The sequence below is a fragment of the Mobula hypostoma genome, chromosome 3 (assembly GCF_963921235.1).
Source record: "Mobula hypostoma chromosome 3, sMobHyp1.1, whole genome shotgun sequence".
NCBI classification, from domain to species: Eukaryota; Metazoa; Chordata; class Chondrichthyes; order Myliobatiformes; family Myliobatidae; genus Mobula; species Mobula hypostoma.
The window spans coordinates 81,391,890-81,405,342 of record NC_086099.1 but is presented as its reverse complement, the minus strand read 5'-3'; the positions used below and the strand labels follow the sequence as shown (position 1 = coordinate 81,405,342).

General features: G+C 41.7%; 1 protein-coding gene across 2 annotated transcripts in view; it reads left to right on the top strand.

The window, feature by feature from the left end:
- LOC134344097 (phosphatidylinositol 4-kinase type 2-beta-like) overlaps window positions 1-13,453 on the top strand; it is a 60,266-nt gene that overhangs the window by 7,188 nt on the left and 39,625 nt on the right. The window lies entirely within an intron of this gene.

The following is a 13,453-nucleotide window of genomic DNA, read 5'->3' as shown; positions in this document are numbered from 1 at the left end:
TTATACACCTCTAATTAAGCAGCTGCCACAATTAGCTGGTTTCATGACAATAGTTCATGAAAAAAGAGAAACTATTTAACTGAGTAACAAATTTTGGACTTAAATGTAATACAGAACAAATTAGAACACTACCAATACTACTACAGTACAATAAAATTGTACATTAGTTCCTAACACAGTGGATTCCAGTTAACTGGACCATCAGCAAAGCTGCTTATTTGGAACAATTAAAAGAACAAAACAAAAACCAATCAAGAAACTAGGTGGGATTCTCCCTGGGACACTACGCTACTCACCTGGGACAGGAGACCGCTGCCAAATACCCTCCAACGAGGTCAGTCTGCTTGGCTACCAGTCACCACACCGTACCTACAGTAAACATTATCCAAACAGCATCATTTGTGTGTGTTGGTGTTCAAAAAGCAGTGACCTACGCCACCAATAGCCAGCGAGACAGATGCAGCAAGACAATTAAGAGCTGCCCCATCCACTGTGGTTTCAAGCATCTAGGGCTGGAGATGCCAGAAACCACCGGGAGAAAAAATTAAACAAATTCACTACTTCAACAAGCTAGGCACTATTTAGAATTTTAAGGTACTGATTATCGTCTTGAATATTACCCTTGGTCCCCACCAGACACTCAGCTGTGGCTCCAAGTAGCTGTTTGCCTGTGACAGCGGACATATCCCGGTACACCACTTCAACAGGCAGCATAATCAGCAGATGGTTGCCAGTGGGTTTCGTACCCCAGTGAGATAGGGATATGCCTGTCTGAGCATGTGAAGGACTGGACGGATGAGATCAACAGTGAGATCCAAGAGCCAGGAAGAGCTATGGAGAGCAAAGGGCATGACAAGGCACAGAAGTAGTCACGGTCATCCACGACAACCAATGAAGACCACAGTTGTGATGACAATTCGTACCACTCAACCTGGACTTAAGCACGAGAAAGTGGAACTTTGCCAGTGCAACGGCTTTTCCACCTTAAAAACTCTGCTGCACAGGTTTCCTGTCATCATAAGAACATAAGAAATAGGAGCAGGAGTAGGCCATCCAGCCCACCATTCAATAAGATCATGGCTGATGTCCATAAACTCAGCTCCATCTACCTGCCTTTTCCCATAACCCTTAATTCCCCTACTATGTAAAAAGCTATCTAACTGTATCATAAATATATTTAGTGAAGAAGCCTCAACTGCTTCCCTAGGCAGAGTGTTCCACAGATCCACCACTCTCTGGGGAAAACAATTTCTTCTCATTTTCATCCTGAATCTTGAGGCAATATCCCCCAGTTCTGGTCTCACCTACCAATGGAAACAACTTTCCTACTTCTATATTATCTTTCACTTTCAAAGTTTTGTATATTTCTATAAGATCCCCTCTCATTCTTCTGAATTCCAGAGAGTATAGTCCTAGGCGACTCAATCTCTCATAGGTTAACCCCTTCATCTCTGCAATCGACCTGGTGAACCTCCTCTGTACTGCCTCCAAAGACAGTATATCCTTCCATAAATATGGGGACCAGAACTGCGCACAGTACTCCAGGTGCAGCCTCACCAGTACCTTGTATAGTTGCAGCATGACCTCCTTGCACTTGAATTCAATTCCTCCAGCAATGAAAGCCAGCATTCCGTTTGCCTTAATAACCTGTTGTACCTGCAAGCCAAGACCCCTGCCAATCAGAGAACCACCCATTTATACCAAATTTCTGCCTTCTATCAGTTAACCAATCCACTATCCATGCCAATACACTTCCGCCGACTCCATGCATCTGTATCTTATTTATAAGTCTCTTGTGTGGCACCTTATCAAACGCCTTCTGGAAATCCAAGTATACGACATCCACCTGTTCTCCTTTATCCACTGCACTCATAATATCCTCAAAGAACTCCAGTAAGTTTGTTAAACAGGACCTGCCCTTTCTGAATCCATGCTGCGTCTGTCTAATGGAGCCAATCCTTTCTAAATGTTTTGCTATTTCTTCCTTAATGACAGCTTCAAGCATTTTCCTGACTACAACTACAGGCTAACTGGCCTGTAGCTGCCCGTCTTTTGCCTACATCCTTTTTTAAAAAGTGGCATGACACTTGCTGTCTTTCAATCCGCCAGGACCTGCCCAGAGTCTAGAGAATTTTGGTAAAGGATTACCAATGCATTTACTACAACCCTCCCCCAATTCCTTCAGCATCCTGGACATCAGGACCAGGAGACTTATCTACCTTTAGGCCCTGTAGTTTGCTTATACTTATACTTTATACTTTATTGTTGCCAAACAATTGGTACTAGAACATACAATCATCACAGCGTTATTTGATTCTGTGCTTCCCATTCACTCCCTGGATTACAAATATTAAATATTAAAAATAGTAAAAATTAGTAAATATTAAAAATTTAAATTATAAATCATAAATAGAAAAATGGAAAGTACGGTAGTGATTCTCAGAGGGAAGAGGGACGAAAAGTGTGTTGGCTGGGTGGGTCATGTCCTTGATTATCCTGGCAGCACTGCTCCGACAGCGTGCAGTCCATCCGTTGGATCAAAAATCCCTCCGGTCAGATGGCACAATCGGGGGTGGCAGGGGAGAGCCAGGTCTCGGTGAAACAGAATACACAGCAGTTCTGCATCTCCCTGCAGTAGGTGAGTCTCCCTTTAAGATCATCCACCTTGTTCTCTATGGCTTGCACATTAGCTAGTAGGATGGTGGGCATAGGGACCCTGAAGCCCCTCAGCTTCAATCTGACCAGCAGCCCAGCTCTTTTCCCACACTTCCTCGGTAAGTAGTGCATCTTTCCAGGTTTCCATCGATGCAGTGTGTTGTTGTTAGCTCTTTGAGGTTTGTGGATGCGTCCTGCGGGAATCGATCGGCGGGTCGCGTTGTGCGCTCCAGGTTGGGCTGAGTAACGGGGGAGGCTCCGCTGCCACTTCCAGCTGCTGGGGGCCCGGGCTGTCGATTGGGTTGGGCCCCGAAGCCGACACTTAATCCTGGAGGGCAGGGCTCCTGGTTGAAACAATTCCTTAAACCGAGTCACGGTTGCGGAGGCTTCTGTCCAGCCGAGCCTCGGGCTCGATTTCCGAGGTCAGCGGCGGAGGCCTCACTTCCAGCAGCTGTGGATGGCCACCAATGGGGCTTTACGGTGGTCGCTCCGGGGAAGCGTCTGCGGCACCTTGAGGTCTCCACCGTCACTTCTGTGTGGTCGTCTGCTCCGGAGAGGTGCTGGTCAGAATGGGCTGTATTTCCAAGCGCTCCGGCACGGTAGCAGACCGCGGGTCTCCGGGAACGTGGTGGGCCTCGTTGGTCGGGTCCAGGTGTGGTCCAGAGTTTAAGAAGCATTTCTGGCGCGGTGGTCTCCAGCTGGGTCAGTAGCTTTGCCAGGGTGTTGCTCATCGCCATCTCTAGTGACAGTGATTTTATCGAGGTCCTCGCCACCCATTTCGTCCTTAACATCATTCTTTGGCATATTAGACGTGTCCTCCACCATGAAGATGGACATGAAATAGTCGTTCAATGCCTCAGCCATTTCCTTATCACCCAATATCAATTTCCCCTTCTCGCCTTCCAAAGGACCTACGTTGACTTTAGCCTCCCTCTTCCACTTTATATATTTATAAAAACTTCTGCTGTTTTTATATTTTGTGCTAATTTACTTTCATACTCTATCTTCCCTTTCCTTATTTCTTCTTTAGTTGTTCTTTGTTAATTTTTAAAAGTTTTCCCAATCCTCCAGTCTCTCACTACTCTTTGCAACTTTGTACACGAGCTTTCAATTTGATATGATGTTATATTTCCTTAGTTATCCAAGGTTGGCTCTTGCCACACTTACTGTCCTTACTTTTGACTGGAATATACTTTTGTTGAGCACTGTGAAAAATCTCTTTGAAAGTATTCCACTGTTCCTCAACTGTCCTACCAAATAGCCTGTGCTCCCAATCCACATAAGCCAATTCCTCCCTCATCCTGTTGTAGTTTCCCTTGTTCAAGCATAACACACTAGTTTTATATCTAACTATTTCATCCTCTATCTGGATGCGAAATTCAGTCATACTGTGAACACTCTTGCAAAGAGGATCCCTGACTACAAGATCGTTAATCTTACTTGTTTCATTGCACAGGACTGGATCTAAAATGGCATTTTCCCTTGTAGGTTCACTAGCATGCTGTTCAAGGAAGCCATCACGGATGCGTTCTATGAAGTCCTCAAGACTTCCTTGACCAACCTGATTCACCCAACCTATGTGGAAGTTAAAATCCCCCATGACAACTGCCGTTCCATTCTTACAAGCCTCAGTTATTTCTTGGTTAATCGCCTCTGCCACTGCAATATTTTTATTAGGTGGCCTATAGACAGCACCCACCAATGATTGTTTTTTCCCCCTTTACTATTCTTAATCTCCACCCAGGCAGACTCAACATTCTGCTCCGTGGATCTTGTATTGTCTCTCACAATTGCCCTGATCTCATCCTTAATTAAGAGCATCACCCCACCTCCTTTGCCTTCCTGCGTATCTTTCCATATTACCTGATACCCTTGGATATTTAATTCCCAGTCACCTCCACCTTGCAACCGGGTTTCTGTAATGGTCTCTAAATCATATGCCTTGGTACTGATCTGTGCCACAAGTTCACTAACCTTGTTTCTAATACTATGGGCATTTAGATAAAGTGCCCTTATACTCATTGTCCTTTTAGAATCTAGTGATCTATGCGATTTTTGATTTTTACTTTTATGCACTCTACTCTTACTTTTTTCTTCACTAACTCTAGCTTTAGTCTCTGCATCACTTTCCTCTCTTTTCTGTGTGAGCTCCCATCCCCCAGCCATATTAGTTTAAAACCTCCCCAACAGCACAGCAAACAATCTCCCTAGGACATTGATCACAGCCCTGCCCAGATGTAGTCTATCCAGACGGTACTGGTCCCACCTCCCCCAGAAGCGGTTCCAATGCCCCAAGAATCTGAAACCCTCCCTCCTGCACCACCACTCAAGCTGCATATTCATTCTAGCTATCCTGGTATTCCAACTCTGGGTGGTGTTCTAATTTGTTCTTTATTTCACTTAAGTGCATAATTTGTTACTTAAATGGAAGTTTGTCCTTTTTTAAATATATTTTTAACTATTTCCATGAAACTTGGGCTAATTTGGACAACCACTTAATTGGGTCTAAATGCAATGGTCCCAATTAACTATAAGCCAATGTAGTTATCGACGAAGGAATTCATCCAGAGTATGCATTCTTTTGACTGACGGTAAGTGACCAAAATCAGTGAGACACTTTGTTGTTAATACACTGCTATCAACAGTTGCATCCTCCAAATCTTTATTTTCATTATAAATTCAATATAATTATCTATACCCTCAAATTCTTCACAGTTCTGAACCTTAAAGTAGTGAAGCAGTTTCATTTTCAGTCCTGTTCCTCTCTGGCATCCCCAAGCCTGAATGCCTAAAACCACAACGAGCAAAACAGTTCCGAATTGTCCTACTGCCTACTTCTCACCAATGACCAGCAACAAAAATCACAACCCCCTAATCAAAAACACATGCAACTGACACCACTTAAAAACTGTTCACTCCAAGCAAGTGCAGTGTCAAACAGCCACACAAGTGCACACATCCTTCTTTGTGAAAAATATTAATGACTTGGATGTGAATTTCAGAGGTATGATTTGTTGGTTTGCAGATTACATGAAAATTCATGTTGATATCATGGAAGGGTGACCAAAGCACAAACTGGATATGGGTAGTTGGAAAGTTGGTTTGACTGTGGCAATTGGAGCTTAATCCTGACAAGTGTGAGATGTTGCTTTTTGGCAATCAAATAGGGGTAAGGCATATACATTAAAGGTTGGGTGTAAAGGAATATTAATGAACTAGAAACTTTTGTGTTGCATTCCATTGTTCTCTGGAAGTGGCAACACACATAAATAGGGTGATGATAGGACATGCCTGCCTTTAGAGACTGGAGTAAAGAATATGAAGTTGGGAAAAATTTTATCTTTACAAAACACTGCTTAACGTACGCCTGAAGTATTGTATGCAGATCTGTTCAGCACTCTATAGGAAGGCTGTGGGTGTGCTAGAGATTTCAAAGGAGATTCACCAGGATGTTGCCTGGATTACATGACTTCAATTATGGGGATAGATTGGATAAACTGTTGTTTTCCCTGGAGTGAAGACAGTTGAAGAGTGCCCTTCTGGAAGTACATAAGATTATCGGAATCATAGATTGGGTAGATAATTTGAATCTTTTCCCTATGGTCATCATCATTATGTGCTGTGTTGCATGATGTGGGCTATCATAGTCAATGACCATGAATGCTCTTGGCAAATTTTTCTGCAGAAGTGATTTGCTATTGCCATTTTCTGGGCAGTGTTTTATGAGATGGATGACCCCAGCCATTATCAATGCTCTTCAGAGATTGTCTGCCTGGCATCGGTTGCATAACCAGGACTTTTGATATGCACTAGCTGCTCATATAACCATTCACAACTTGCTCCCAAAGATTCATGTGACACTGATCATGGGGTTATGCAAGTGCTACACCTTGCCCAAGGGTGACCTGCAGGCTCGTGGAGGGAAGGAGCTCCTTTGCTGGAGACATAATCTCTACCCCACCTCTCCTTTCTTATGGTAGGGGTATCAAAACAAAAGGGCATAGGTTTAAAGTAAGAGAAAGGAGTTTTAAAAGGGTTGTGAGAGGTGATTGGATATCTAGAAACTGCTGCCAGAGAAGATAGTGGAGTTGGATATAACTACTAAATTTAAGAGACATTTAGGGTACGTCCACACTATGCCGGATAATTTTGAAAACGAAGCTTTTTCTCGTCGTTATGGCCTTCTGTCCACACTGAAACGGCGTTTTCATCCCCCGAAAATGGAGATTTTCAGAAACGATCTCCAGAGTGAATAAATCTGAAAACGCCTAATACCTGTTGTGTGTACAGGGTAACCGGAGAGATTTAAAAACACTGTCATGACAACACCACAACAACAATGCTTTTTCTGCTTCTGCTTGGTACTGTGCAAGCACTACCGGACGGCTGTTATAACGCGCAGTCGGTGTGAACGGCGTGAGAGTTAAATTGTAAAGTGAGCTTTTTTGACTATTTAAAAATGCTGTCATGACATGCCGGAACAGATGTTCGTTGTTTTCTTGAACTCAACCACCTAACAATTTCAGAACAGATGGCAACGAGACTGAAGCCAGAAGGGTTAGAAATGTACTCACCGAGTACTTTGACCCACAGCTTACTGAATAAATAACTATACTCACTTTGCCCTGTTTTTTGTCCTTGCTTCTATGAAGGTGGTTCACCTATTTATGCAAGTACTTCTCTGACAATAGATGTGTAACAGCCAAATGTAACATTGTATGGAAATACAAGATAATGCTGATGCAGACGTTTTATACATTTAACAAGGTGCTTTATTAATGCAACAGAGTTAGTTAGTTTTTCAGTGTTCGTCGTCAGCTGGGTCATACTGTCCGTGAACTCCCTGTTGGTTGCCTCCGTACGCTCCAGTATTTTTTTTTAGTTTTAAGTCCTCCTGCACAAGAGCCAAGAGCAATTCCTTTGAAGTTTTTTCTACTCTGTAGCTGGACAAACGCACACCAAGTATACCGTTTCCTCTTCACTTGTTTTCTGCGTGTCCTGTCCATGCCCAGTAGGAGGAGATTCGCCTAAATATCCATCTAATGTGGACGGAGATATTTTGAAAAATGCTTAGTGTGGACGCCTGTCGGTTTTACTCGAAACCGGTGCTTTCAAAATTATCCGGCGTAGTGTGGATGTAGCCTCAGATAAACGCATAAGTAGGCAAGGCTTAAAGGTATCTGGACCTATGTGAACAAAGTTGCATGGATATAATGAGCTGAACAATCCATTTCTGTATTGAGCAACTAGGACTCTAAAGCTATGTTATCACAACAGAATAACCAGATTATGATGAGTTTCATACTTCGAGATCAAGTTGTATAAGACAGTATAAGATGATAAGAAATGTTATCTTAGAGAGGGCATAATTCAGATTGATAAATGATTGCATATGCAGTCCAGAAGTTCTGTCACACTGCTGCTATGCGAGAACTACCAAACCATTAACACAAAATAATCTGCAGATGCTGGGGTCAAAGCAACACTCACAACATGCTGGAGGAACTCAGCAGGTCGGGCAGCATCCGTGGAAAAGATCGGTCGATGTTTCGGGCCGGAATCCTTTGGGCCTGACGAAGGGTTCCGGCCCGAAACGTCGACCGATCTTTTCCACGGATGCTGCCCAACCTGCTGAGTTCCTCCAGCGTGTTGTGAGTGCTACCAAACCATTAGCATTATTTGACCTGCCTTGTATAAATGTTCCTTTTGTAGCCCAACAATCTACTTGTATTGGGATGCATGCAGGGTAGTAGGAGCAGTTCTGTATATTTGTTATACTATCTTGAGGAACTAGATCTTATCTACTAACCAGGCATATGACAGTGCTTGGGGATTTAACATTGAATTTAGTAATTTCATAAGCTAGCATTTCTGGCTTGGAGAGGAGATTGGATCCCTAGAAATTGCTGACAGAGAAGATAGTGGAGTTGGATACAACCACTGCATTTAAGAGACATTTAGATAAGCACATGAGTTGTTTGCTCTTTATCTCAGCAACTAACTTGAACAGCTATTACTTTTATGCACTCTACTCTTACTTTTTTCTTCACTAGCTGTAGCTTCACTACCCCCCAGCCCATTAGGCTCTTGAGCCAGAGGGGATAACTTCACTGAACTTCACTTGCCCCATAACTGAATTGTTGGCACAACCTATGGACTCACTTTCAAGGATTCTTCATCTCATGTTCTTGATATCTATTGCATTTTTATTTGTTATTTTTATTTTTCTCTTTTGTATTTGCACAGTTTGTCTTTTTACACATTGGTTGTTTATCCATCCTGTTGGATGTGGTCTTTCACGATTCTATTATTTCTTAGATTTACTGTGTATGCCACAAGAAAACGAATTTCAGGGTTTTATATGGTGAGGTGCATGTACATGACTTTGATAATAAATTCACTTTGAACTCCAGCATTGTTTATTTTCCTTCCCCCCTATCCTCATGATCTAATTACACCTCCTGCAATCAGGAAGTCTCCAGGGGTTTCTCATGGCTGCCTACTAAACTATGAAAGGCAGTGTACCTGATAGTCATTGAAGAAACTTGGGGCTGGCACCATGACAGTGGCAGCAACCTGTATTCAATTATCACTACTGTCTATAAAGAGTTTGTACATTCTCACTGCCGGGGAGGGTTTCCTCCAGGTGAACATAGAACGTAGAAATCTACGGTCCCTTTGCCCCACAAAGTTGTGCTGACTATGTAACCTATTCTAGAAACTGCCTAGAATTTCCCTAGCGCATCGCCCTCTATTTTTCTAAGCTCCATGTACCTATCTAAGAGTCTTAAAAGACCCTATTATATTTGCCTGTACCACTGCTGGCCGTGCATTCCACGCACCAACCACTCTGCGTGGAAAAACTTACCCCTGACATCCCTTTTGTATATACCTCCAAGCACCTTAAAACTATGTCCCCAGATATTAGCCATTAACTGGGTGCTCTGGTTTTCTTTTATATTCCAAAGATGTAAGTGTTAATAGGTTAATTGGCCACATGGGTGTAATTAAGTAACACAGGCTTGTAGGCCAGATGGGTCTGTTGCTGTGCTATATCTCTAAGTAAATAAAACATGTTAAAGAATATTGGTGTCAGGAGGGAATACTGAGTGAATCAAAATCTTATTTATTATCACTGATATGTGAAATTTGTTATGTGGCAGCAGTACAGTGCAAGACAGAAATATTAATAAGTTGCAGTCATTGTGCAAAGGAGGACTTGTGTATCATGAAATGTCAGAATTTGATGCAATCGTATAAATCCAATAAAAATGGTTAAATTCTTGAGAGGACATCTTGTAAGAGTGTAAAAGGTACTACTGGTGTGTATATATAGTTAATCTTAAAACTACTTGAGATGGATTCAAAGTTTAGATGCCCTTTTGCATTTTGTACTCCATGAAACTATTTAGAACTTAATTGTGTCTTAATCTCATCAAATCTTGTTCAGCTGTCACGCTAGCTGATTTATGTTAGCTTTGGCCTAAAGAATACCTTGATTTTTTTTCCAAAGAATTAACAGTTATTTTCAAATTACACTGCAGCCATGCTTCACTATTTATGATTCTCTATATCAGTCTTTTAGACCTATGTTGATGTACATCTAAATCTGGCACCTTATCTACTGGTGAACTTAATCTTTCAATTATTGAAAGCTCATAAATACAACATGGAAATAGGCACATCAGCCCACCATCAACCACTCATTTACAGTAATCCTGTGTTAATCCTTTTATGTTCTCTCCACATTTTATCAATTCCCCCAGTCACTCTCACTCACTACTTGGTGAAGTTAGCAGTGAGCAGTTAACTTACCGGTCTAGGTGTCTTTGGGACATGAAAGTGAACTGGAAGACCCAGAAGAAATCCACATGGTGGCAGTGAAGATGTACAAACTCTGTACATACTCCATACAGACAGCATCCAAGGTCAGGATTGACCCTGAGTCATTGGTACTGTGTAGCAGCAGCTTTTGTGCTTCCAGCGTCTGATCTAACTCGAGAAATCCATTCCTTTTTTCAATCTTTTTATTAAGTTTTAAAATTGATAAACATAATGATAATAACGTAATGATACAAAGAGATCGGGATTACATTAATAACGGTTAACATGTACAAGCACAGATTCCAAGTGTCAAATATAGTTTAGCCTCCCAATCTCATAGCAACTAACTATGAAAAAGATATTTTATAAAGAGGGGGGAAACCCCTAAACTAAAGAAAACTAAACTTTAAAAAAAAAGCAAACAAAGAATGGGCTGTCATATTACAACGGCTGAAATTATTATTTGTCGTTAACTCTGCTCCTCTATACATTAACAAAAAATTACTACAAAAGATTTGGAAAGGGTCAACTTACATCATATAAAAATATTGAATAAATGGCCTCCAAGTCTCTTCAAATTTAATCGAAGGATTCATAGTACCGCTCCTAATTTTTTCCAAGTTTAGGCATGATTTAATTATGAAAATACGCTTAGATATTTCCTACAAAATTAAGAATGAGTGGGAAAGAGAACTTCAGATACCTTTACCTACAGAGAAATGGGAGAAAATTCTTCAACTAGCTAATACCTCTTCAACGTGTGCCAAACATGCTTCGATACAATAAGATGGTTCATAGGGCTCATATGTCCAAGGACAAGCTAGCTCGTTTTTACTGCCATATAAGTCCTGTTTGTGATAGAAGTAATTCCGAGGTAGCTTCCTTGACACATGTTCTGGTCTTGTCCTCTTCTTAAAAAAAAAAATACTGGAAAGATATTTTTGATATTATCTCAGTAGTTCTGTGTATTGATTTACAGCTACATCCTATCACTGTAATTTTTGGACTACCAGTGATAGACTGTAGTCATTTATTTTTGTCAGCTTGTCGTCTAATTGCATTTGTTGCATTAACAGCTAGAAGATCCATTTTACTTAAATGGAAAGATTCCAATCCTCCTACCACATTTCAATGGTTCTTGCAAATGATAGCATGCCTAAGAAAGCCATTCCTAAACTGCTATGTTTCTCTACTTGTTTTGACAGTCTGCTTAAAAGTTGCCTCTGATAAAGCAATTATTCTTCAGACTTAAATATTTTCTCAGGTAATGTTGGGTACGTTTTGCTTGATAACTTCCTTTTGATTTGTCTCTTGATGTTTTGCCCTGTTAAAATGCTTTATAAATAAGCAGCATTGGTGCTGTTTCATGCACCCATGCTGAACCAACCAGTTTTATTAACTTGGCCTCCAATTTCCATCCTGGGCTTAAATTCCATTTCTGACACTTCCTTCCCCTTTCTTGATCTGTCTCCATCTCTGGAGACAAACTTTCTCCGAAATCTTATAAACCTGCAGATTCCCATGGTTATCTTGACCATAGCTCTTCCCACCCTGTTTCCTGTATATAAAAAAAAGGTATTCCCTTTTCTCAGTTCCTTTGTCCCTGCCGCATCTTTTCCCAGGTTGAGGCTTTCCTTTCCAGGACATTAGAGATGTCCTCCTCCTCCTCTAAAGAATGGTATGTTTTCCTTACACCACCATTGATGCTGCCCTCACCCCCATCTTCTCCATTTTTCAAACATCTGTGCTCACCTTATCTTCCCACTGCCTTAACAATAGTAGTTCCTCTTGTCCTTGCCACCCAATTAGCCTCTACATCCAACACATCATTCTTCACAACTTCTGCCATCTCCAAAGGGATCTTACCACCAAACATATCTTTACCTTCCTCCTCTCTCCACTTTCCTCCATGATTTCCTTGTCCATTCTTCCCTTCCCACTAATCTCCCGCCTGGCACTTAACCCTGCAAGTGGCCGAAGTGCTACACCCACTCATTCATCTCCTCCCTCACCTCCACTCAGGGCCTCAAACAGTCCTTCCAGGTGAGACAACACTTTTGTGAATCTGATTGTGTCCGTCCTTCCGATAAGACCTCCTCTATATTGGGGAGACCCATCGTAAACTGGGGAACCACTTCGTCGAGCATCTCCACTCCATCCACCAAAAGCAGAACTACTCGCTTGGCCAAGTATTTTAATTCTGATTCCTATTCCTCCATGGGCTTCCCTTCTGCCACAATGTGGTCACCCTCGGTGGAGGAGCAATACCTTGTATTCCTTCTGGGTAGCATCCAACCTGTTGGCATGAATGTTGATTTCTTCTTCCAATAAAAACATATTTCAATCCTCCCCTCTTCTATTCCCCACGCTGTCCTCTTGCCTCTTCTCACCTGCCTATCACCACCCCTTGGTTCCCTTCCTCCTTCCCTTTTTCCTATGGTACACTCTCCTCTCCAATCAGATTCCTTTCTGTCCAGGCCTTCATTTTTCCTACCCACTTAGCTTCGCCTATCCTCTTTCTTCCCTTCCCATCCACCTTTTTATTCTGCTGTCTTCCCCCTTCCAGTCCTGAAGAAGGGTCTTGCCCATAATGTCGACTGTTTATTCATTTCCATAGATGCTGTCTCACCTGCTGAGTTCCTCCGGCATTTTGTATGTGTTGCTTAATAAATGTAAGTTGTTTATTTTTCCTCCATTGGAACCAGACATATTTTGAAACTACTCAATGTGATTTCTTTATCAATTCTATTTGCTTTATGTATGCTTATTCATCATGAACCACTTTCGTAAGAAAGTGATATTTTTGAGGAAAGAAAACCATTCCCATTCTTTTGAGAACTCATTATCTCCTATGTTACATTAGGGAGCTCAAGCTGAGCTATTTAATCCTGGGCAGTCTTGATCTCCGGATCAAACATGCCATATTAGAGACTGATTTTTTTTTAAACAAATTCTGACAGTGATTATGCAGATG